Source organism: Mesocricetus auratus, unplaced genomic scaffold (genome assembly GCF_017639785.1).
Source record: "Mesocricetus auratus isolate SY011 unplaced genomic scaffold, BCM_Maur_2.0 Super-Scaffold_100025, whole genome shotgun sequence".
Taxonomy (NCBI): Eukaryota; Metazoa; Chordata; class Mammalia; order Rodentia; family Cricetidae; genus Mesocricetus; species Mesocricetus auratus.
The window spans coordinates 11,242,111-11,267,979 of record NW_024429206.1 but is presented as its reverse complement, the minus strand read 5'-3'; the positions used below and the strand labels follow the sequence as shown (position 1 = coordinate 11,267,979).

Sequence of the window (25,869 nt, the reverse complement as noted above, 5' to 3'; positions counted from 1 at the left end):
TGTGGTCAGTAAACCTTCATGCTAAGGTTCAGGTGCTTTGAGGTAGAGGCTGCCAGTGTGATAGGCCTGGGACAAGTTGCAGGTAGTGTGCATTTGTAAACCCAATGGTGGGAGACAGTTGCAAGTGTCCCTGGAGATCACTGCCAGACAGCCTAGCTGAATGGACAAGTGCCACAGGATGCAGGGAGTGTCTCAAAGGGATGTCCAATGGTGAACTCTGAACTTCACACATGTGTATATATGTGGACTCGCACACGTGAACACATACCACAGACAAAATAGAGTTGTAAACAAATTATTCTAATCTTGGATTTTCAAAATTAAGTTTGAGTCATTCAAGAGCCTCGTTTCATAGCTGGAGAACAGCCTACCCCTCTAAGATTTCTTGGAACCATCTAAATGTTTGAGTGCACTGCACATGTGTGTGCATACACGATTTAGAGGTGAGGGAGGCATTGGATCCCAGGAACTGGAGTTACAGGTGACTAAGCTACATGTCATGGGTGCTGGGAACCAAATCCAGGACTTCTGCCAAGAGCAGCAGGTACTCTTAACCACTGAGTTAACACCTCTGCAGCATTCTCCAAGACACACAAGGGGTGAAGACTATCTTCATGTCCTTGGGTGATAGCCCATCTTCTGGGGAGACACATGAAAGCTCCCGGCAGGATAAATCCCTGGCGCTCATGGAGGTCCCCTCTGTGGTAGCTACTCAACTGTGAGCCATCCTAGGGAGCAGGAGAGGGCAGAGACATGAGACAGGAGGTGAGGAAATGTTCTCATAGGTTAAGGTCTTTGGGAAGCAGACAGCCAATAAATTGGCCTAACCAGTCTCAGGATGAGTTGCTGTGTACAGAACCAATATAAAGCCTTATCAATGGGCATCTTAGAAGTCACACAGACCCAGACAGGAATATGCTGAACTCTGGACCAACCATTTCCATGCAACTGAAGCAGGTGGGCTTGGGGGCACTTGGAAGTGGGGGCCGCCTTCATCCACTTAGCCCGGATGTCCTGAGCCAGAGATTGAAGGATGCCGCCCCCCCCACTTCACCCAAACACACCTGGAAGCCTTTAGAACCAAGTCTGGTCCCTTAGATTTAGAAGTTGCAGGCTCCTGCCTTGATCCCAGGGCTGCTCTCTCCTCAGTCCTCCCCACTCCTGCCTTTCTACCTGCTCTGAAGTTATTGGAGCCTGGTGTGAGTTTAGGGACAATAAAAACCATCAAAAGGCTTGGTTCTGAGAACAATCAGAGCAGGAGAGGCTGCAATAAAGGAAAATCCTGCCGGGAAAGGTGTGACTTCAAGGGGAGCCGAGGAGGAGTGACCTCGAGGAGGGGCCTCTGCTGGGGAAGTAGGCGAGGTCAACACGTGGTCCCTAAGTCATTCCATCTGGCCTGGACCCAGCCGGAGATGGAAAGCAAGGCTACTCTGCTGTCCCCAGGATGTCTACTTGGGGCATCAAGGGACCTATAGTGATACATTGGAATGCAGAGAAAGAACCCGAGCTTGGGACCCAATCTCACTTGGGTACACATCCTAGACACCTCGCATTTGAACACTTCCTCCTGACTCCAAGAGTTCACCTCAGCAAGGTCTGATGAGTGATTATTCCTCAACTCAGAGGCCACCTCCTCCAGGAAGCGCCCTCCCCCCCACTTGCCTTTCTAGGTCTCCAGATCTGACTGAAGCCACAAGCCTTTCCCTCCTTGTTCAGCTGCAGACAGCTATCTAGCTGTCACCAAGACCTTAGCCAGCCTGGCCATTCCACTCGCTACACCACCACTTGGTAATCGCCTCCTTTGCTCTACAACACCCATGTGAGGTGTGTGGAAACCTTCTGACCTGGGTTACAGGCTTGAGCATTGTCCCCTTGCCCGGACTCAACCACCATTATCAGACCCCTGGCACCACTCACCCACACCCTGAAAAGCACTCAGCAATGACTTGCATGATGACTCAGCAGCAGCAAATGCAAACAGGGGCAGATGCATTTCTCAAGGGTCAGCATTGCCAGTGCTTTACAGAAGGGGCCTTGGCACTATGGAGTGCCTACCAAGGGAGTGGGTACCAAGATGCATCCAACATGTCCAGTTGCAGGTCACGTACCCAGTTCAGCACCTACCTTCCACACATGAAGGCAGGGCTGCTCAGGCGACCCACACAGTTCCAGGGAGGTCCTCCTGAAGGATCTTTAGGCTTTAATTGCTGACCCAGGATGTGTTGGTGCTGAAGTCGATCAAGTCTTTGAATGCCAGCATTCTTCCTTTTTGGACTCAGAGCCAAAGCTAATATAAACACCCATTCTCCATTCGTTACTCTAATTCCATCAGCAAGCTGACCAGACCTGACCCTGGGCTGCAGCCGCCTCTGATTTATGACCTCACCAACAGATGTAGTGGATTGAGACCCGAGTTGGGTATCTGGGAAACAGAGGAGGCTGGGTCAAGAACCTCATGACAGATGCTCCGGCCCTCATGCAGCAGGTGGGAGGGTCGCTGTCTTCTTGAAAGAGACTTAAGCAGGAGGCGTTGCTGGGTAGGTGGGTGGGAGAAAAGACAAGCTCATCTATCTGGGGCAGAAGCCGAGAAATTCTTGTGTCCTTCTGCTTTCCACTGTTAAGTCACCTTACCCTGGGAGAGAAAAAGTGATAAATACGGAGATTACAAAAGCAACTTTAAAGGAAAGGGTCTATTGGGCTCGCAAGGTTACAGACAGTTCATGAAGAAAAGCAAAGGCAGGAATTCAAAGCAGGAGCTTGCAGCCCTGTGTAAGGACTTCCTTCGAGGCTCACAACTAAGCAAGTTTTCTTGGACAGCACAGGGAGCCTGCCTAAGATCATCTGATGCTCTGAATGGAGTTGTCTATTGCATGAGACTTTGGTCAGCCTCATTTTTAGGTCCCACTCTTCCAAGGTTCATGCTGCCAACTAGAGGTAAACAAGATGACCTCATATGCAGTGGACCAGGATATGCACATACTTAGTCAACTAGGGTTAGGGTTTGGTTCATTTAATTTTTCATGGATTTGGAACACATTTTGCTTTTCATTTCACTTTTTAATGAACAAGGTTTGTTCATTTGAGACAGGGGCTTACCAGGCAGCAGAGACTTGAACTCCAAGTGCTAGAGTTGCAGGCATCAGTGGCTACCACATCCAAGTTATGTGTAGGTTTATCTTCCCTTTCCTAGTGAAGACAACTGTCTTGGGGATGGATAGAGTTTTTGAAACTTCCAACTATCATGGCCAACTTAGGATTTAAAAAAATTGTGCTCTGGGCTCAAACCTTAATACCCCTAAATTTGTTCTTGCTCCAACATTATGTAGCTTTGGTGGTCCTCTCTATCCAAGCTGGTCATTCATGGCTCAACTTCTAGTCTTTTAGACATGAAAATAAGGTGCATAGCTTTTTGGTTTTGTTTTTTGGGGGGTACACATGAATGTTACTCTTTCAGGATGGCATAGTTTATGGGGTCATGAACTTAAAACAGTCTTAAGTTTGACAAGAGCTTCATAGGTGGTTGCAATGGCCTCAGGAAGTGAGTTCATTGATCCAAAAAGTGACCATGCTTCCAGATGGGTCATCCTCTGGCTTGGTCCCCACACCCTGTGCTTACAGGAGAAAGCACATTGGCTACAAGGAGGAAGATGTTACTATGGAAAGTTGTTTACCAAAACAGCAATCTGCATTTCCTGTGTTGACATAACCTGGCCATGTTTATACTCAAGGAAGCCCCAATTTCCCTCATGGGATTCTCATGTTCAGGACCAGCCGTTTCTGTCCCAGGATGAAACAGTCACCGAAAAGGACTTATTCATCTTTAAGCATGTTCAACATTTCAGATCAGTGTTTTGAAAATGTCACACAATAGAAAGCTTGGTTAGATCTCTCCTAGGGTTCAGGGTTAAGGGTGACTTTCACCTTGACCATCTCCAGGAGTGTCTACCATACAGACCTAAGACGGGGTCAAAGTCCTGGCTGGCCTGGATTTCACTATATCCTCCCTTGTCCCACTACCTTCTGCATTGTCCTCAAGACTAACTCAAGAATTTTAGCCCTTCCAAGTCTGGGTCAGGTCAGAGATGCAAGAATTCTATCCATCCAATAAGGATTTCTATCAGGAAGTGGGGTATGCAATCCATCACCATGTATAACAGATATTTGAACTGCATTTGTTCAGAGACCATGTGCTAGCCAATTTTATGCCAACAAATGCTAGAGGCATCCAAGAGGGAGCCTCAATGGAGAAGTTACCTACACAAGGTCAAGCTTGTAGAACCTTTCTCCCACTGCTCCCAGCCACAGTTTTCCCTCCTTACAGTCCATCCCTCCTCCCAGCACCACTCCTTCCCCCACTGGAACCACTCCTCAGTTTCAGTTCCAGAAAGAGTGGGCCTCCCAGGGAAACAAACTGAACACAGCATTAACAAGTTACAATAAGGCTTGGCACAAACGGCATGTCAAGACTGGATGAGGCAACCCCTTAGGATGAAGACGGTCCCACAAAAGCAGACAAGAGACAACCTCCCACTCTCCTGTTAGGAGCTCAAGAGCACCAAGCTACACAACCATAGCATATGTTCAGAAGCCCTATCAGACCCACAGAGGGTGTGTCATTGTCACTTCAGTCTCTGAGGCCCTATGGGTCCTGCTTAGTTGATTCTGTGGGTGGTGTAATGTGAGTTTTCTGTCCCTGCAGGTCCTGCCAACCCTTCTCTGCCCCAAACATAGATGCTGTATTAGTAATAAAGGCTGTTAGCCTTTGGCTAAGGTCTCTTATCCCTAATTAACCCATTTCTAATAAATCTATTATTTCCACGTGGCCTTGTCTTACTGGAGAAAGCCGGACCTGCAACTCCTTTGCCTGCTACAGCCTGACTGCTCAGCATCTCTGGAGAAGAGCAATTCCTTGTTCCTGTTTATATTCCGATTCTTCCCAACTATATATCACTTCCTGCCTGTCTGTTAGCTAGTGGCAGTTTCTACCTAGATATGTCACTTTCTGGGATCACATGGCAACTCCTCTCTGCCTATACTTCCCAGAATCCTTGTCTCCTAGTCCTATCATCCCACCTGGCCAGTTAATGTTTTATTCTTCAACCAATAAGACAAATAAAATACAAAGAACATTCCCCATCAGGGTGTTCTGGTGTCCTCTATGCCTCTGGCTCCTATGATTCTTTCCTCCCCCCCCCCCATTGGTATTGCAGGGTTCCCCAAGCTCCACCTAGTGTTTGGCCGTGGATCTCTCTGCATCGGCTCCCATCAATTGCTGGATGAAGCCTCTATGACAATTGAGCTAGGCTCAAAGTCTGAGTATAAGATTAGGAATCATTTCATTCACTTATTTTGGCCAGTCATTTGGTTCTACCCTAGGTCTCTGGGCAATCCAGCCTGTAGGGTCCTGGTGCTCTAGGCAGTGTCAGGAATGGGCCTCAAGCTGGACCAGTCTTTGGTTGGCCACTCCCACAGGTCCTACACCCACCATTACCCTCAGCAGCGCTTGTAGGCAGGGAGAATTGTAGCTAGAGTTGGGGCTGGGGTTTGAAGTCCCACTCACTACTGGAAGCCTTGTCTTCAGGCTCCATATCCCCTATTACTAGACTTCAGTAGGGTCACATCCTCAGATTCCAGGGAAGTTTCTACTGCACTAGGCTTCCACATTGCCCCCATCCTATTCCCCCCCGGCACCTCCAACTCCATTCATCTAGTATTTCTCTCCCCCCCACCCCGTGTGTCTAGGCTGAAAGTATCCCTCTATGTGGAATGGACTCCTAAAGTCCATTCGTGTGCTAGGGATAAATGCGGATCCCCTCACTACCAGAGGCACCATAGATTTCCCAGGCCTCTTCACCGACTTGTTTCCCAGTTATCAGTCTGGGGGAGTCCATGAGCTCCCCCCCAAGGTAATTTTCCAGTTCTAAGGAACCGCCAATATTTCCAGAGGGGCTGCATTTTCTTAGTGATTGATAAAGGACGGCCCAGCTCACTGTAGATGGAGCCATCCCTGGGCTGGTGGTCCTGGGGTCTATAAGACAGCATCTGAGCAAGCCAATAAGCAGCACTCTCCATGACCTCTATCAGCTCTAGCCTCCAGAAACCTGTCCCCCTGTTTGAGTTCCTGTCCTGACTTCCCTTCAACGACCAGCTGTGATATGGAAGACAAATAAACCCTTTATCATCAAGTTGCTTTGGTCATAGGGTTACTATTTTTGATAAAACACTAAGACAGAGCAAGGCCAACATAGGCAGAGACCCTGACTTCTGGGAGGAAACAAGCTGTGCAGAGCTCCCTGCCGGGCAGCCCAAGACTCCTTGAAGCCCATCTGTCACTTCTGCAGATTCCTAGGTGACCTAGTATCTTGGCTTAGGGTTTCTATTGCTGTGAAAGAAAACATGGCCAAAAAGTTGGGGAGGAAAGGGTTTGCCTTACCTCTTCCAGATCAGTTCATTATTGAAGGCACAGGGACTGAAGCAGGGCTGGGATCCTGGAGGCAGGAGCTGATGCAGAGTTCATGGAGGGGGTGCTGCTCATTGGCTTGCTCAGCTTGCTCTTATGTAGAACCCAGGACCAGCAGCCCAGGGATGACACCACCCACCACGGACTAGGCCTTTTTCCATTGATCACTAATTGAGAAAAATGCCTTGCCTCCAGGAGATCTGGCTGTATTTTCTGAACTGAGGCTTCCTTCCTCCCTGATGACTCTAGCTTGTGTCAAAAGTTGGCACATAAAGCCAAGCCAGTACATCTAGATTATCATGTCCCATATATTTCTTGTATCTTTCCCATACAAGCTGACTTCAGCTAAGGCCTTGAACAGAAGTAGTCCTATGGGCTCTCAACTATTATACCTCCTATGTACCTGCAGCTCCCATTTTCAGTGTCTTATTTGCAGCTGCTTGCTAGTACCTGGGTACTCTACACTGGAGACGGCAGAGGATGATTTAAACTGACCTTGGCTTGGTTTCCACAAACCATAAGTAGAAGCCATAGGTAGAGCCTGGAATCCCTTCCAGCCAGTGGATGGGACCCAAGCATCATGCTACCTTCACTTACCTCTGTGTGCAAGCAAAAGCCCAAGTTGGAGGGGGGAGGGGGAACTTGAGGGAGCAGGTTTGGTGGGTTGGGTGCAGGAGGCTGTTCGGGGCAGGATGAAGCAGGGCGGGGAAATACATCTTGATGGGGGGGTATTTTGGGTTAGGGAGAAACCTGGTGCCATGGAAACTCCCAGAAATTCACAAGGATGACCCCTGACAAGACTGGCAAAAGTGGAGAGGGGTGCCTGAACTAGCCATCTACTGTAATTAGATTGCTGTCTGCCTTAATTGTTAGAGCCCTTATCCAGTAGTGGAAGCAGATAGAGATTCATAGCCAGACACTGGGCCAAGTTCTGGGAGGCTTTCTGAAGAAAGGGAGGAGGGATTGTATGAGCCAGTGGTGGTCAAGGTCAGTTACTGAGGAACCCACAGACAGCTGACCTGAGCTCGTGGGAGCACATGGACTCTGGGCCAACATAGGTCAGTCCCACGTAAGCTCCCTAAGCCCTCTGCATTTGCTTAGTCTGTAAGGCTCCTAGCAGTGAGATCAGGACCCATCCCTGGCATTTAGCTGGCTTTTGGGAACCTGTTCCCCATGCTGGGTTACCTTGCTCATCCTTTAATACAGAGGGAGGAGCTTTGTCCTACCCAACTTGATGTGTTCAAGCTCATGGAAGGCTGCCCCCTTCTGAATGGAGTGAGCGGATGGGGAAGTGTGTAGACAGGAGTAGCAGGAAGGAAATAGGATAAACTGGTCAGTCTATAAAATAAAGGAAAAAATGTTAAAAACTCCATTAAGTGTGGTGACCTCAAGTCAAGCCAAATGAATGCAAGTTTGGAACGTTTTCTAAGAGAAACTTTTAGAAAAATCTTAAGAGTACAACCTAGTAAGCTGTGTCAAGATTTCCTCTGGCGAGGAGTCCTTGGAACACTCAGGCCTCAGACTATGTTGAGGAGGATAATGCAAGTAAGATCCATCCAGGATGGATAAACAAGGAGGCAGTGTCTTCCAGACACAGCATATGAACTAAGACTGTGGCAGCATTCACAGGGTCTGTACAGGTTCAAGTCAGATGGAGTCCCAGTGTTGAGGGGCAAGTGACCACAAGCTCTCATCCCTAGCTGACAACTGCTTGTAAAAGAAAATTAGTTTTCTCCAAAGAAGTCTTTTCTGGGTATACATGTCCCATTAAAGGCAGGCTCCATGGCTTGCAGCAGATGGCGAACACCAAGACATACTGAAAGGTATCTTTGGAGATTTGTCCGATATTGGGCATTTAAGAAACATCTTACTGGTCTTTTGCTTAATTATGGTTTCTGATGTGTTTTGATTTGACTGTGCATGTGGACAGATTGATATTCGAAGATGGATATACAAGGTTCTGTGGGTACCTGACATGACAGGCTCTTTCTGTGTTCTGAATGGAGACAAGGTAATGGCACACCTCCATTTGCCACACCTCCCCTACAAAATCATAGGGTGAGGTGGTCCCTGCAGGTATCATTCAGGGACGCAGACCATGTGAAGAGATAATGGATTGACTTCAACCTGAATCAGGCTGTTTATCCCTAATGTATTTGAAGAGAGGGTTCTGATGTAATCATGCTTCAGGCCCTGGAAATTGTTACATTGAAACTTAATTGCCGGTATATGTCATTTCCTCCAAGGTGGGTTCTAGAGATTCACTACCTGTACTACTTTAACCATTCCTGGTTTTTCTGGATATCCAGAGGTGGATATCCTTCATGCTATGCTCCCAACAATAGGGAGATAGACTGGGGCCACCATTGTGACTTATTCTCAGCTTGATCCTTCTGGCTCAACCTAGGATAAACTCATTTGGGCAATGAAGACCAAATGCACAATGGCATTGCTCGTGTGGGGGAGCGAATGGCCATTTGCATGTACACAACATCAGGGCTTGACTAAGTTATTCTGGTTTATTCTTTTGTGCCACTGGATCATGCTGGTCAATACTTGGGGTTGGAGTTAGAATTTAAGACACTAGTTACCTCACAGGCACTACTGGTGGTCCGTGGAGAGGAGTGAAGCTCAGGAGGACCATGGTGGCGTTGGCAAGCTGTCATGATGGCTTAAAGACCATGGTGGCAAATGGAAGTCAGTGAGGTTCAAGAGAGCTATTGAGTTGAGTGGGTTGGGAGGAGGGGGCGGCGACAGCAAGGTTCACATTGGGAAACTCACTATTCAGTTATTTGGACAAACAAGTGTCTATACCAGTGTGCAAGAGGCAGATAGAATTCTGAAGGTGTTGGGACAGCTCCCTGGGTCCCCTAAACAGATTCCCATGGCCCTCTTCCCATAACATGGAAGGCACCATCTCCATCTTCTACGATGGCTTGGTGACTCAAGCACTTGCGGCCATTTGGGCCAATTTCAAGATGCTGGGGAGTACAAGTTTCTTCAGCCTGGACCTATCATTAGCAACCAGGTAGATTTGACATCAGTTGTTTATTAGTGTCAGTCCATGGGTTGTTGCCTAAACATGCATCAATGTTGTCTAGCCTTTACTGAGCTCCCCTGAGAGCATGGATTTAAACAGTAATCTTCCACATCACTGAAGTGAGAAAGCAGCTCCTGGTTCCTATGTATAAGCCCCATTTTCACCCTGTTTAAGCCCTACGGCTTTAAGTATAGACCATGTTTTAAATAATCAGATGTTGAAAAGAACCATGGTGAAGAGACAGATTCTAGGACAGTGTGACAAACTATAGCACAACTCCTGATTAAAAGCATAGAACACAGAAAAATGGTTTGTTCTGCTCTATGCTGCGAACAGACTGAAACATTAGCAGCTGTCAAATAGCAGGATCTTTAAGGCATTGTTCTTGATCAATTAAAGTTTCACAAGTTCCTCTTAAGTCTATTTTACTTTTGTATACATTGAAAATTCTATTTCAGAGACCTTTAAAAGAGAAATTCATGCTGAATTCAAGTTATACACGATAAGCCAGAAAAGCATGTTAAAAAAAGGGGGAAGGATATTGTCAACGATCCTTCGCCATATGCAGATTTTCTGACTTTCTTGGTAGTAGGGTGAGGAGCTTTCTCTAACCAACCATCTTGTCATTGACGCCTAAAGGCTATACAAAGGCTATACACCTGATCTGGCATCTTTTCCCAGTTTTAAATTCACTGATGCAGCAGTAGGCTTGCTTCAGCGGCAAAGGATCCAATACATCGCAAGGAAACAAGATTGAGATGCCCAGACTCAGGCTTCCATCTTAGTTTAAGAGCTGTGATCTGTTGAGGATTTAGGACACTTCACTACAATGTGCCTTTTGTCCCCCCCTCAAAGACAGACCGACCATCTACTATAGTTGGCACACTTCAAAAGTTCAGAACAAGCTCAATGGTTTCTCACCATGGAAATAAGCAAACTTTCGGTTCTTTTAAATGTTTTTCCTTCTTGTAAGGAAAACTTAGATAAGCAGAGCTCTGAAGCTACCTGGCTACTATGTCATGCCAAAGGTCTTCAAGCAATAGTTTCCTGCTATGAGTTTAATCCATGTTTTATTCATTTGTCTAAGGCGAACTGACTCCAGCTCAAAGCCATGTGATGGTTAGTCTTGATTGTCAGCCTGACAGCGCAGAGAGGGGACCCTCATGGAGACATCACTTCTATCAGGTTGGCTGTGAGGTATTTTCTTGATTGATGCAAGAAAGCCAGACTGATGGTTTCTGCCGATTCCCTCCTGTGGCTTGTACTATGAAACCCTTCCCTCCCCACCAATTTTAGTCAATGTTTTGTCATGACAGAAACAAGCTAGGACAAAAGAATGAACTCTTCAATATTTGTTCAGGGCAGATATGTATCCAAGTCTTAGGTTGTGTCTACTGGCTGGTTCCTTCTAACTTGGCAAGCTGACCGTTATTTGCCCAAGCATCTCTTTGAGTGCCTAACAATTAGAGAAAGGCACTCCTAGATTGTACCTCCTAATGAGAAACAGTCCTTAGTGCAGACCTTCAAAAAACAAGGACATGTAGAGCCAAGGTTTTGTCCATTATCAGTTGATCAAGATGGAAGAAAGCCACCCCCTTCTGGATTTCTTCCATGGGGAGCTTGCCCAGCCTCACTATTGGCCAGCTGTCTCTAGGGACACACCAAGAACTGGTTAAAAAAAACACACGGAAATAGAACACCACACAGGACAATTCAATCCAGCCTTGTCTCATGGCTCATTCTGATAAAACCTATAATCACATGACTTCAGAACATTGAAGTCTCAAATTTAATGTCTGTCATGGGTCTTGGTTTTTGCTCCACCCCGTGGAAAATGGGGATCTCAGGAAGAGGGGAGTCCATGGGAACCCGAGAGTTTGAGTCTGGGTCAGAGTTCAAATTCCCCAGTGTACCAGGCATCTCAGCGGTCAGATATCTGCTTGGACAAGAACACCAGACAAATACAGTATGAACACAACTGAGAACAATGGTATACTCACTGTGTAGAGGGTCCTACCTACCCACTTGTTGGGACCCACAGAGATGGCTCTGATTCATCTTGACTTAAGGGCAGAGTTCAAAACTGTCCTTACTCTAAGGCTACTGTATGTTTGATCTTGGTTATCTGGGTACTAGAGAACCTCAGGAGATGTCCTCAATTCTTCCAGGGTCCCCTGAATATGCCTCAGCCAGACATTTCAGGAATAGTGTCATTCTGAGTATCAAAGGTTAGAAACTAGATGCCTGAGAAGTAGTCACTCCCATCATAGCATTCCTGTCCCATGAATGTGTCAATGTTTGTGATCAAGTCATGTGAAGACAGGAAAATTTCCTTTTAGTGGAGAATTTTAGCTTTCCTTCAAGAGCAGCTAACAGGAAAGTTGGCCCTTTCTTAATGAACTGTGCGCTTTTGAGGTTGAGCTCAAACAGGTGAGGGTTTTAAAAGTCAGAAGGTGGGGAATGCAAGTAGAAGGGGTGCAAGCTCTAACACCAGTGAATTCATACAATCACTAGGAGGGTAATATCAAACCGGGAAAAATGCCAGACAGTTGGTCACTGGCATGTACTCAGAGCAGACACTGAATCAGCAAAGTCACAGGAAAAAGGCAGATGCCCAGTGGCTTCATAGGGATAGTCTAGAACGTTCATTGCCTGAGGATTTCCAATGTCATTTTAGTGAGAACAAGGATCTCATTCTACCTTAACCCAAAGCAGGACCTAGTAGCCTTCCACATAGGTTCTCAGTTCCTTAAGCAGCAAGCTCAGGATCCTTGTGGGGAAACCCCATCTCTCTACACATCACCCCTGGCAGAATACCCGAGAGAACACCTTCACAGAATTATCAGTGTTTTGAGAATACAGGCCAACCCCACAAGAAGCCAATGAAGAGGCTGGATTATCTGCCCAACACTTTGTTCTTTACCTGGATTAGCCTAGCCTGACAGTGTAATGAGGTTCTTTGTCCCGGCTACTTCCTGCCTCCACTTCAGCCCCAAAGAAACAGATGCTGTATTATAAAGCTGTTAGCTAATAAGCCCAAGCCACCCGTCATCTGTCTTAATTAACCTAGCCCATTCCTATTAATTTCCACGTGGTCTTTCCAGAGAAGAGTCCAAACCCGTTACTCCTTTGGCAGCCTACATGGTGACTGTTCTGGTGGGCCCTCTCTACCTCTCCCAGAGTTATCCTTGTCTCCTAGACCCACCTATCTTCCTGCCTCATTGGATGAACAGTGTTTTATTAACCAAAAAGAGAATCATGTACAGAAGGACAAGCTCCCCATCGTGACAGTGTGAAAGATAGGTGGAGAGGTGGCCAAGGGCGAGGACAGCAGCTGAAGTCAGACCTCCTTTCTGGCCAGGCCTTATCTGTCTGAACTTAGTATGGAGAACAAAAGACAGATCTGCTAACTACCAGAAGTTTGGACAATGGAAGCTTACAGGAATGTTGGGGCACTCTTTCCAAAGTCCCATTCATCTGTCCTCTCCCTGTTGATGGCCAGAAAGATGTGAAGCCAGTTGGCTTAAGTTGTTTCTGTCCATGACCTGCTGACAGCTTCAGATTTGGGAAGCAAGGGGAAATCCTTGTGTTGTAGATTAGTTTGTGTTACATTCTTTCATGTTGTAGAATTTGTTTAAATGATGCAAAGATGTGTTGTTGCATGTTTAACTCTGAAGCTGTGTTACTTTGCCTAAAACACCCGATTGGTCTGATAAAGAGCTAAATGGCAATAGTTAGGCAGGAGAAAGGAAAGGCGGGGTGAGCAGGCAGAGAGAATTAGGAGGAACCTGGGAAGAGATCTAGGGAGAGGTCATCAGGGGCCAACCAACCTGCTACACAGCAAGCCACACAGGAAGAAGGAAAGAAAGGTATGTAAAAGCCCAGAAGCAAAAGTAGATGGGCTAACTCAGGAAATCTGGTTAGAAAACAAGCCAAGTCCGAGCATTCATATAAGCCTCTTATTTGGGAGCTGGGTGACAGGCCCTCCGAAGAGCCAGAAGGGTAAAACACAACACCCTTGATTTGTAAGACACCCCACCCCCACTTTGAGATGAGCCTGAAGGAAGTCAGCCTTCTTCCCATCATTGCTCTACCAGCCAGGCTTCTCCATCATTAAAGACTTGAACACCAGAAAGGGATTAAGTGTTGATCTTGCAAGATTTCCAACCCATCCCTATAAAAACATGGGCCCTCCCAGGCTACCCACAACCCGACAGCTATACATACCACTCTCACGTGGTCCCTAGCACAAATGCCTTCTCCATACCCATCCAATCACATCTGTCCTTACCCATCCACCTCCACCCAAGAAGCTCAACTCACCACCACTTCTGAGCCAGTCCTCACATTGATTTGTCTGGCAGGACACCACAATCAGGTTAATAGGTTGGATTATTCTTAGTTAAGACAAAACACTTTTCTGAGCTCTCAGATCAGATAGGACACAGTAACAGCACAGGAGACCATAGCTGGATCATGTCAACTCTTGACCATTATCAGGACTGGAAAGAAGACCCTTCTTGTTGGGACACGAGACCTAATGTAATTTCCTGAGCCTGACTCCAGCTTGGTGACCTGTTTTTGGTCTGTAATTTACACATGAGAGTGACTCAGCACTACCCAACCTAAAGCTACCTCGGCCTAGCAAAATGTCATTGGCCCTTAATCCATCCTTAGACTCCCATCCAACTTTTCAGCACTATATAAGTACCTGCCTGATGCAAAAAGATTGAGATTATGCTTTGACAAGTCTTCCTGGAGAGGACCACACTGAGTCGGGACTTGGAGCAGGGTCCGAGTCATTTACACTCTCCATTCTGCTCAGCCTTAAGGAGAGACAGGCAGGACTGGTTTCTCCACAGCCCTAACCTGCTGGAGGACTGGGTAACTTCTAAGTTGGAGGCATGCCTCTGGAGATGCCTTGGTCTTTTCTCTAGAGATATCCCTTCTTCCAGAAACCATACCCCAATAAATTCCAAAATGATAATCATGAAGCAAAGAATTAGGTGTGTCATTGGAGAAAGCTGACCTATACCTCTCCTGAAGCCTTCAAAACAGACCAATGGTGGGTTATGCAATGGAGGTGGATCTGCTTGCCCAGTGAAGAGGGTTAGGAGTGGGTGAGGAGAGACAGGAAAAAGGTATGAGTCACAGCTCATAGGAAAGGGGCTCCAGCCACTCTTGAGACAATGGCCTCCTCCCTTGTCTAGTTCTGCATGACTGATTCATGTATGGCTGAGTCTGACAGGTTAAGGTCACCAAGATGTAGCATGCATGTTACAGATGCATGCCACTCATGCACGAATACCCAAGAGACTTCCGTTATCAGCCTCATCTCACTAAACAAATTCTTTTGGTGCCATACAAATTCCTAATCAGCATTCTCTTTGGGAATGTCCCAGAAGAATATGATGCTGTTTCTATCTTTAAATGGATAGGGGTGTTTTCCCATTGGCTCAGCTATAGACCCCATCACATGAATCTTCTCCCTTCTACATACATCAGCTATAAAGACATTATGTCCAGAACAGTCCACTCTTCCTCAGAGACCAACACCCCTGTAGAAAATATAAGATGTCCTTCTAAGCAAAGATGAGTAGCTATGAACCAAGTAGGGTGGCCATTCCCGAGTCATAGGCTCCCAGTAAGTGTAATGCACATGTGGACATCAAGGTAAGTTGTATTCACTCAGGAATCATGAAATGCGCTGGATACCCAGAGTTTGGGTTATGCCTTTTGAAGAAAATCTGCCTTGCCTGCTATAGAGGCCAGCTCACATTTAATTCCATTGAAAGTAGTCTGGATCCTGAGTAGTTCTCACCTCGACCCCGGAGAAACCTGGGAGGTGTCATTTGGTAACAGTCACAGGGAACTTGAGAAATTGAATGCACAAGGACCATCTTTTGGCCATGTCTTACACAAAGGAGCAGGACCCACAGGGATCTCATGGCAATCAGGAGGAGTATGGAGGCAGATAGTCATTTAGCTACACTGAAGCATAGACTTATGAATCTCCAAAGCCCTATCCCATTCTGAGTGTCACATCCTCAGTTTTAAAGCAAGCCCAGTGGCCTCAAGGAAAGAAGTCAACCCTACAATGAAGAGGTTATAAGACAAGGGTATATAACCAAGTCCAAGAACCTATGCCAAGTTGAAGGGCAGAACTCAGCCCTTTGACACCAACACTATAGGTGTGTGGCTTTAAAAACTGGGTAGGAGCACTGAAGAATCAGACATCCCAAAGTGCCTTATCCAACAGGATACATAGAAAACTGGTCCATGTTAACAAGTGTTGAATAGCTCCTGTCATGCACAGAATCAGGAATATTCTTATACAAGGTTTACAATTTTACCACCTATGAATGGAGGAGGAAAATCTGGATAGTTTTCCGACATACTTATCACCCAGATGACATCTGTTGACAAGCACATGGGAATTTAAAGTGGGCACTTAAATGATCAATCACCTGAGTCTCAAAACATCACAGGAATGACAAGTCATGGAAAGCTCCTTGTAAGCTATTTCAGCACCTCTGCATGTGTCCCTAGATCATGAATCCATCATTGGTCAAGACATTCAGTAAGATAGAAATGTGAGCATCCCTCAAGAGGCAAGGTGGCTTGCCTTATAGGACATCCATATTACTTAATATTCTGGCTTAATTTTTAAAGAACTCAAGCAGATATGGATGTACATCTGCCCTATTGTCCTTCCTGTCCAGATAGGTGAGCCAAGGACTATGACAGTTGAAGTCAGTTACCATCCCTAAAGCCCATGGGACAATCATGATTAAAAAGTAATCCTATCAGACATGTGGTCAAAGGGCTCCATGGGTAGGTGGGTTCCAGGTGCAAATCTGTCACCCACTAATCGTGGTATATGTGCAGCTGAATGGAATGTCATCCCATGATTATCAGATATGAGACCAAGGAGTGACAGACCTTTGGTCAATGTCTACAATTTAACATGGGCTTCAAAAGCCTCTCCTACATGCAAAGTCCCTATTTCAGATGGATAGCTGGAATCTTGTAGACACTCCAGATGAATTGATCTGAGAGCTGCCCTTGTCTTCATAGCACACTCTAATCCAATTCCTTAAATGAATCTAGTTCTTTAAAAGTGACCAGGAGGCTACACACAAAGGCCATGTAATTAAGTCCCATAAGTCCATATGGGCTTATCCAAGTCTACCACATTAGCCCCATTTCTAAAAGGATGTCCCACAAGTACACTAAATCCATTAGCTTGGCCACTATAAAGATAGGGCACTGAGAAGCAGTCTCCAGATGCGGTTTATAATCCTCTAGCAGTTCTGCAAAGAACTTCCTGGGTTCCACATGAACCTCTATCATGGAGATGACCATTCAGTTAACTATTTAGTCTCATCAGGGAGAATGAGGAAGGTCTTGAAGATGGTCTATACCTTGAGTCAAGATACTCATGATCCTGTTTGGCAACCAGAGGAGATAACTCAGGGTCATTCTTAGTAATTGGGTCCTTCAACATGAACTTCACTGCGATTATGTCTTGAACACATCTCTTCACACACATTGCAGAAGCCATCTCTTGTGTGAACAGTCAAACATTCAGACATGAAAGCTGAAAAGGCTTCTAACAGCAAAAAAAATCCATTGGGCATGTCATGAAGTCCATAAGGCCAGAGTGAGGGTGGCAATCATACTGGTTACAAGTGACACCCAAGTGCCTTTCACAGACACTGCTTGTCTTCCCTAAAGGAGACCAGAACCTGATATTCAGAGTTGCAGACTCAGCTCAGTAAGTGGGGTCTACTTAGGAGGGATTGAAAAAAACATCAAGAACATCAGGAGATGGAGACTGGGTAGTAAAATAAGGGAGGGATACTCAAACACTTAAACACAATGGAATCCGGTTGATAATGACTCAAGATGTGAATCTTGTTCTGTACCAGCCAATCTGATCCTTAACAGCTGAGCTTTGACCTTGGATTGACAGACTGAATTCTTTGAGGTAGTCCAGAGGGGGGAAAAAAAGGTTTGAGATGCAACACCTTTGAGTACTGCAATTCAAGTACTCCACACAGCGGTTGAGGGTTAGGAGCAGACAAGACAAGACCTGATTGCTGGTGTCTTAGAAAAGAGAGACTGCCCTACTCCTGCGGGCAAGAGCCCACACCTAGTTTCTGCATAGCTATGGTTTCTGTGATGGTTAAAGTTAATCCAGAGGCCATTTCAGACCACACCAGTGATAAAATGAGGGCCACTCATGCCCATCCACCAAGATGTCTGTACCCCTTATTTCATTGAACAGGAGAGTATTCTCTGGTCTACTTAAGTATGTTCAATTGCACAGGCTTGTGAGTTCCCAAGACCTATCTTCTGAGGAGCAGGTCTTCACGCTTTAGGAAACACCAATGAAGAAATTGCTATAAACAAATCTCACAATGAGGGTTGTAATAGACAAAGGGTCTATAATGAAGCCCAGCAGCCTACATCCAGTTCAGGGCCAGAGCTAAGCTATTCAGCTCCGGCTCCATTAAGGTGCCAAGTGGTGCCAAACACGTAGGCAGTGTTCCATACTTGGTTTAGAGTGACACCCTGTATCATTTAAGACTTTAAGGGGAAGACCGTGAATGTCTTCAGTTTGGGATGAGATGACTGCAATTGATCACAAAGGAGAGGCAAACCACCAACTCATGTGCCTCACTCCCAAGGTGCCTTAAAGCAATGAGGTGCACAGAGAATGGGTTCATTGTGTTAACAAGATCACAGCCATATTGAGTAGCTGCTATCATGCTCAGCATTAGGAATATTCTCATACCCAAGTGGTGAGTCTGAAGAGAATGATCCTGACATTCGTCACACAACTGACATGTGGCAATGTGTAAGAACCTTGCATTTAAGCTACACCCAGAAATGGAAGATCACCTGTTGTGGTCTCAACCTCATCCCACACAGGAATGACAAGTCAGAGAAATCCCATCTAAAGCTGTGGGTCATTTTCAAAAGCATCTCTGGTGGTGGAACCACCTCTGAATATGGCCCTAGATGAAGGAACCATCCTTTCCTTGGACTGCTGTCAAAATAAGTTCAACCAGATCCAAATGTGAGATTCCCCAAGAATAGTCCAGGTGACTTGTCTTACAGAACACTCATCCTACATTGTGGATGCTTTCTGGCTAAATTAAGAGGGACTCAAGAAGATCTGGTATATTATGCCCTATGTCTTTTCTCTCAGGATAGTGAGGGATGAGGAACTTATCTCTTGCCCAAATTCCTTCTACTTGGAAAAATTGTGATTTAAGAAAAAAATGCTCATGCCAGAGACATGATCAAGGGGCTCCATGGACAGGTTGGTTCTAGGTTCCCATTTTTATCATCCATCAATCCACATATGTGATGCTGAATGGACTGTCATTCCTTAATTTTAAGACCTGAGACCAAGTAATGGCACAGAGTCATCCCTCTTTGGTTATCAACTTCAATTTAACAGTGCCTTCAAAGCCTCTTGCATGCAAGGCCCCCCCCATTTCAGAGGACAGATGGGACCTTGTGGTGAAGACACTTTGAGTTGACTTCTGACTTCATAGCACACTCCAATCCACTTTTCTTAAAGATGACCAGGACAGCCACACACCTCAAAGGGTCATCTTACGTTACCCCACGTGTCTGTAGGACTTTGTCCAGGTTTCGCAGAAGTCCAAATACAGTATCAAGTTCAGCTGCTGTATTGCTCTTTGTCAGGCTGGAGTCAAATGTCTTGCCAGCACACAGTATGTGACATAGGGAAGATGCTTGCTAGCTGTTTCCAACTACAAGGGGTGGGGGGGTGTTGTATATCTAGGCAAGAGGAAAGTACCAACCTGGCTTTAAGTCTACCCATTACAGGTGGTCCAGTTCTTTTAGCTTCCAGGTGTTTTATACCTTGGAATTCAAGTCACCTATTACACCTTGTTGGGGTTAGAAGAGTCATTTTTATTGGGAAACTTTCCTTCCCTACTCGTGCTTGGAATAGAAGTGACAACTAGCCAAAGGAAATGGTCAAGGAAACTTCTTTTGGGAATCCTAAGGCCATGTACCTCATAAGATTGTTACTAGGAGTGGAGTTGTGTTCAGATGAACCTAACCATGCGGTGAAAACATTGGTGAACAGGTGTGTGAATTGGCACTTTGAGCTAGAAAAAGTCAGTGTAGGAAAGATCTTTTAAAAACCACCAAGACAGGGTTTCTCTGTGTAGCTTTGGAACCTATCCTGGCGCTTGCTCTGTAGATCCTCTTGCCTCTGTCTCCCAAGTGCTGGGATTAAAGGCGTGTGCCACCAACGCCACGAGGAAAGATCAAGGGACATTCTGGGTAGAGCTTCTATTCCCATCAGAATTCTCATTTTCCAGCATGGAGAGCTGGATAGTATAACCCTGAAAGGATCAGGGACTCTTTGGAACTAGGCCTCAGTATGAAAGATTACCTACTTGTGTTCTACCTATGTCTTGAACACTGAGTCTAAAATAGAAAGCCATGAGCTCATCTGCCTGGTGGCAGTAACTTCAACACAGGACTCTACAGTGAGAGTATCTAGATGGAACTTGAAACCTAAGGGCCCATAACCCTTTGAAAGGGTAAGCGTTGCCTCAGTTCGCAAGACTGCTTGATTCTTAGAAGCTCCCTGTCCCGATGAACTGGAAAGGGTGTCCATGGAGCTGCTCATCTTTGGATTGTAACTCCTATCACAAATTCCGGCAATTATGGAACTACTCCTCTACACCTCAAATCCAAGTGTTAAAGCAGATACACCCTTACAGGTGTCAGAAGGTTAACCCTGTGCTCACAGATGAGTCACAACTTAAGCTGCAGGATGCTCAACTTGAGACTAGTAAAATTTCCTTCTTCCAGTGGAACAGGTACCAGAGCTCCTAGTAGCATATCAGGTGATCAGGTTACCCTGTGTGGGCATCTGAAGAAATCCACCTCAATACACATTCCATCTCCATTCAGTTTTGGCCATCATGGACTCTACAAGGGTAGGGCCGCACTGACCTTCTGAGATGTGAATATTGCTGTAGCTGGGGAGAAAGTGAATATTGCTGTAGCTGGGGAGAAAGTTCCTAACTGATTGCTTTAGGAAGACAGCAGGCCCAGAACCTGCATTTTACGGTTGCAGAGTCAGACTCGGTCTGAGGGAATTGAAAACAGTTTTGCAGCAAGAATTTGGTAGAGGGGTGAAATACTCAAGATGGATTTTCTTGATATTAACCCTTCAGATTCTTGGATCTTGATCTCAAACAGCCAAGTTCTGATCCTTATGACAGCTCAACTTCAACCTTGCATTGACACAAAGACTGAATCCTTTGGGGATGGTACAGGAGTTAAAAAGGTTTGAGATCAACACCTTTGAATCCTGCAATGAAGGTACTCAGCTCACTAGTTGTAGAGGTTTAGGAGTGGATGAGCCAAGACAAGACCGACCAGAAGTCAGTCTTAGAAAAAGGGCTCCACAGGCCTGTAGACAAACCCACACCTAATTCTGTGTAGCTCGTTTCTGGGATGCTTAAAAAGCTTAAAGAAGCTGACCTGACCAAGTGGGAGCTCACAAACTCCACACTGAGAACTGGGGAACCTGCATAAGACTGAACTAGGCCCCCCTTAACTTGGGTGTCAGTTGGGGGGCTTGGGCAGCCTATGGTGGCTGCTGGTAGAGGAACCAGTATTTGCCACTAGTGCATGAATTGGTTTTTGGAGCCCATTCCCTATGGAGGGAGACATTGGCTCAACCTGGATGCAGAGGGGAGGGCCTTAGGTCCTGTCCCAAGTGATTTAACAGACTTTGATGATCCCCATGAGAGGCCTCACCCTCTGGATGGGAGTGCAATGGGGATATGGTGTGAGAAATGGGGGGACAGGAGGGAGAGTGAATTGGGACCTGTAAGTTTTAAGTTAAAAACTAAGTTAATCCAGAGACCATTTCAGACCACACCATTGCTAATTCCTGGCACTCAAGTTCATATGCACCAAGATATCTCTCATTGAATCAAATAAGATTTAAATAAGATTTTCTGGGTCCACTAAAATGCCGAATTGCCATTCTCCATAGATATATTCTAGAAGGTTGCCAAGTTCTTTTGATTCTTGTGGTATACCTAGAAGTTCATTGCAATCCCTGACACCAGGGTGGGCAAAGTAGCCAAGAGCATTCTCTGCATGACACTCATAGCTCTGTTGGAGAAAGGCATGACAGTAGGAAATAGGTGTCCCCTTTAAGTATGGAAGCATCACCCCCAGGAAGCTAGTTATTCTGGATTCATAGGCTCCCCTGCCCAGGGTTGCATGTATAGGTTGATGAAATCAAGGGCAGGTATACACTAATCCAGAAGTGATGGTTCCAAGAAGAACCACATGGGGAAGCCTTGTCCTCTCTGTAAGAATGTCTGCTACATGCATGACAGTGTCCAAGTCTCTCATACCAGATGAACTTTACAATTAGCCTCTTAGCCACTTTCTCCCTCGACTCTGGGCAGAGGGTTTATTTCCTTTATTGGCATCTAAGAGAAAAGACAATCTTCGGTGAGTGGACATGTGTGGTTCTCACTGTACTTCCTGAAGTGTTCTCCACTGCAAGGTATAACAAAACTTTGATGTAGAAACTGACTTAAAACTTCAACTAGAAAGTCACAATGACCCTCAATGCCTTACCCCCACAACACTGTCCAGCGAACACTTGCAAGATTTCATGTGTGTTCTTCCCATCTGAAGGCAGGACTCTTGGCCAAAGTCCTCCTGATCTATGTGACAATCTGACAAGCAATGCAAATGGGGCAAATCTGAGGTTATAGAAACATTGGTCTTAAATGTGCACATTAGTATTTGGAGTCCTCAATGCAGACATAAGCTGTGAGTCTTCATGGGAGTGCAGAGTTCTGACTTGTGTAAAGGGTAGCAGTCCTTTAATAATTGCTATCACCTCTACTGATGGAGAAGTTTATAGGATCTTTGAGGCATTTTATTGGGAAGGTCATTGCTAACACTCATAGGACCTCTCAGTAAATTGCTTGTCTGCAAAGACAGGCCTTTAAACAAGTCTTGCACAATGGCCAGGAGTCATGGGAATTCCCATGGTTACAGGGATAATGAGAAATGCAGTATCCTACTCAGTGGCTCAGGTACTGATAAACATTAGTCCCCAAGTCCTATCTTCTGTGGAGCAGGTCAAGCTAGGAGACCAATAATGAAGTTGCTAGAAACGCAAAGTAAGTCTCAGAACTGGAGTAGATGAATGTCTAATCAAGTCTAGCAGTCCTGTTTAGTTCAGGGACAGCGCTCAGCCCTTTGACAACTCAAGTGTGGGGCTCACATGCAAAGAAAGCCCAGTGAAGGATAGAGGCATGCCATGCGAGAAAGGTCCAGTGAAGGATAGAGGCATGCCATGCGAGAAAGGCCCAGTGAAGGATAGAGGCATGCAGGAAATGTGCCCTACTTGAGAAAGTGACCGGGTGTGACTCTAAGTCAAAGATCTGAGAAGACTCCAGACAGGAGTCCCTAAATGTCTAGTCACTGCAATTTCTCACAAAGGTGAGGCAAAAACCCCAATCCAAATGCCACATATGAAGGTACCCTAAAGCAATGTGATACCATGGAGAACAGGTTCATTGTTTTCCAAGGCATGGCCATATTGAATGTCTGCTATCATGCAGAGCATCAGGTTATTCCCATCTATGGATTACAGTGTTAATATCACCCATGACTGAAGGATGAAAACCTGGAGAATTGGGTGACATTCGTTCCATTCCTGACAGTCAGCAAGAACATGGAAGTTTAAGGTCAATACTGAAATGGAGGATCTGTGCCATCTTGAATGTCATCCCACACAGGAATGACAAGTCATGGAAAGCTCAGTGCAACCTCCTAGTCATTTCAGCACCTGTCATAGGACAACCTCTGTATGTGGCCCTAAAGGAACCATCTTCATTAATCAAAACATTCAAGTTGATCCAAATGTGAGTATCCTTGAAAATTAGTCTAGGTGACTTGCCTTATAGGACATTCAATCCTATATTTTCTGGCTTAGATTGAAAAGGACTCAGGTAGAGCTGGGGTACTTCTGCCCTATTGTCCTGTCTTCTAGATGTGTGAGGAAACCTGCCAGCCACTGCCTCTTGGCTCAAACCCCACTTGTACTTATAACAATCATGATTAAAAAGGAAATTCTCCTGCCAGAGACATGCGATTTAGGACTCCGTGGGGCAGGTAAGTTCCAGGTGCTGATCTGTCCCATCCACTGGTCTTGCTGAAGAGTCTGCTAGCCCGATTCTCAGACCCGACACCAAGTAGTGTTAAAGGGGATGCGTCTCAGCCACATCCCATTGGCTGCAATTCAACACTGCCCTCAGGACTCCTCTACATGCAGGCTGCTATTTCAGAAGGACAGGTGGGATCTTTCTCTGAAGATACTTGAGTTGATGAAGAGCTGTCTTGTCTTCATAGACCACTATTCCATTTCCTTGGAGGTGACCAGAAAGGCTACACCCCCCAGACGCTATGCTATGTTACCTCATGTGTCTGTAGGACTCTGTCCACAACAATTGTGTGCATGGTTTGCCAATTCACAATTGAGAAAATGCCTCCATCAGATCAGGTTGTAGGCAGGCCTATAGGATATTTTCTTGATTAGTCATTGATGGAAGGGCCAAGCCTTTGAGTGGTGCCATCCCTTGGATGATGGTCCTGGATTCTGTAAGAGCAAGCCATGGGGAGCAAGCCAGTAAAAGCACCCTTCATAGCTTCTGCATCAGCTCCTGCCTCCAGGTTCCTGCTCTGACTTCCATCCCCGATGATCTGTGATGTGGAAGTAGAAACAATCAATCCTTTTCTTCCAAGATTCTTCCATCATGATTTTTAATCATAGCAATAGTAACCCTAACTAAGTTGGTACCAAGATAGTATGGTATTTCTATGACAGACCTGAATGTTTTGGAGAGGCCTTGAACTAGAAAAAGCCATTTAGTGCTGAGAACTCAATGAGATTGGTTATTTTAGGAGCATGGAAGACAATAGGGGTTGGAGATGGCTAAGTGGTTAAGAGCACTAGCTGTTATTCCAGAGGACCTGGGTTCAATTCCCAAGACCCACATGGCAGCTACAACTGTACCCTCATACAGATAGACATGCAGGTAAAACAATGCACATAAAAATTAAAGAAAAGAACATCCAGGGCAGTGCAGAAGATAAAGGCCTGACTTGCAAAATTTGAGGAAACTTAAAGTCTATAGGGGCCATTTGTTAAAGTTACAATTCTATGGTTTTAGATGGGGCTTAATAGTTGACTAAGTTAACAAGAGACCAGAAGTGCTATATATAGTAAGCCCTTTGTCTTACTGGGACAATCAATACTGAGACATTTTGCCAAAATTTGGAGCTGAGAAATTAGCAGTTATGAGACCCATAAAGTCATCCTGAGTGAGGGGACCCAGAAGGACAAACATGGTTATGTGTTCACAAGTGGATATTATAGCTGTAAGAAAACCACACCATGATTCACAGACCCACAGAGGCTAAGTGGCAAGGAAGGCTTAAATGGGGGATACGAGAGTCTTCCTGGGAAGGGGAAATAAGATTCTGAGGGTGAACTGGGGGGGGGCAGGTGGGGCTGGGATCAGGAGGGAGTGTGGGGGGGGGGAGAAAATACTGAGAGAAATGACGAACTGAGAGGCATTTCAGGAGAGAGATGGAAACTTCACAGAATCTGAATAATCCTAGCAAACGTTTCTAGCAATGGGGGACACCAAGCAGGAACCATCTCCTATAACTAGGCAAGACTTCGGGTGGTGAGATTGGGACACCATCCCAGTCACAAAACCTGTGACCTGCAATTTACCCTGCCCATAAGATAGGCTAGGGTAAAAGATGGTGCAGAAATTGTGGAGTGGCCAACCAGTGACTGGTCCAGCTTGAGACCCACACCAGAGGGAGTCCACCCCTGACACTTCCTGGAGGGCGGCCAGGACCGGGAGGGGTAGGATAGTCCAGAGATGTAGAATAGAACCAAACATGACAAAAGTCAATGAAATAATTCCTAGTCATATTCCCTAATGATATTCTGATACACTCAGATTGGTACTCTAGCCCGGTTGTCAGAGAGGCTTCATCCAGCAACTGATAGTAATAGATGGAGAGATCGAGTTAAATATTAGGTCCATCTTGGGAAGTCTTGTGTAAGACGGTGGAAGGATTATAGTATTCAGAGAGGTCAAGGACATAAGTAAAATCTACAGAACCAGTTAACCTGAGCTCATAGAGGCTCAGAGACTGAACCAGCAACGAGGGAGCCTGTTTGGACTGACCTAGGCCCTGTGCATACATGTTACAGTTGTGTAGCTTGGTATTCTTGTGAAACTCCTTA

The 25,869-nt window shown here is 45.8% G+C and overlaps 1 long non-coding RNA gene across 1 annotated transcript; it reads right to left on the bottom strand.

Moving 5' to 3' along the window:
* Positions 1–279: 279 nt before the first annotated feature.
* Positions 280–25,124, bottom strand: LOC110342598. The gene is made up of 3 exons (XR_002384720.2): positions 6,434–25,124; positions 2,125–2,632; positions 280–728 (listed from the first exon to the last, which is right to left on the bottom strand). It is a non-coding gene; the product is annotated as an uncharacterized LOC110342598 (long non-coding RNA).
* Positions 25,125–25,869: the final 745 nt, after the last annotated feature.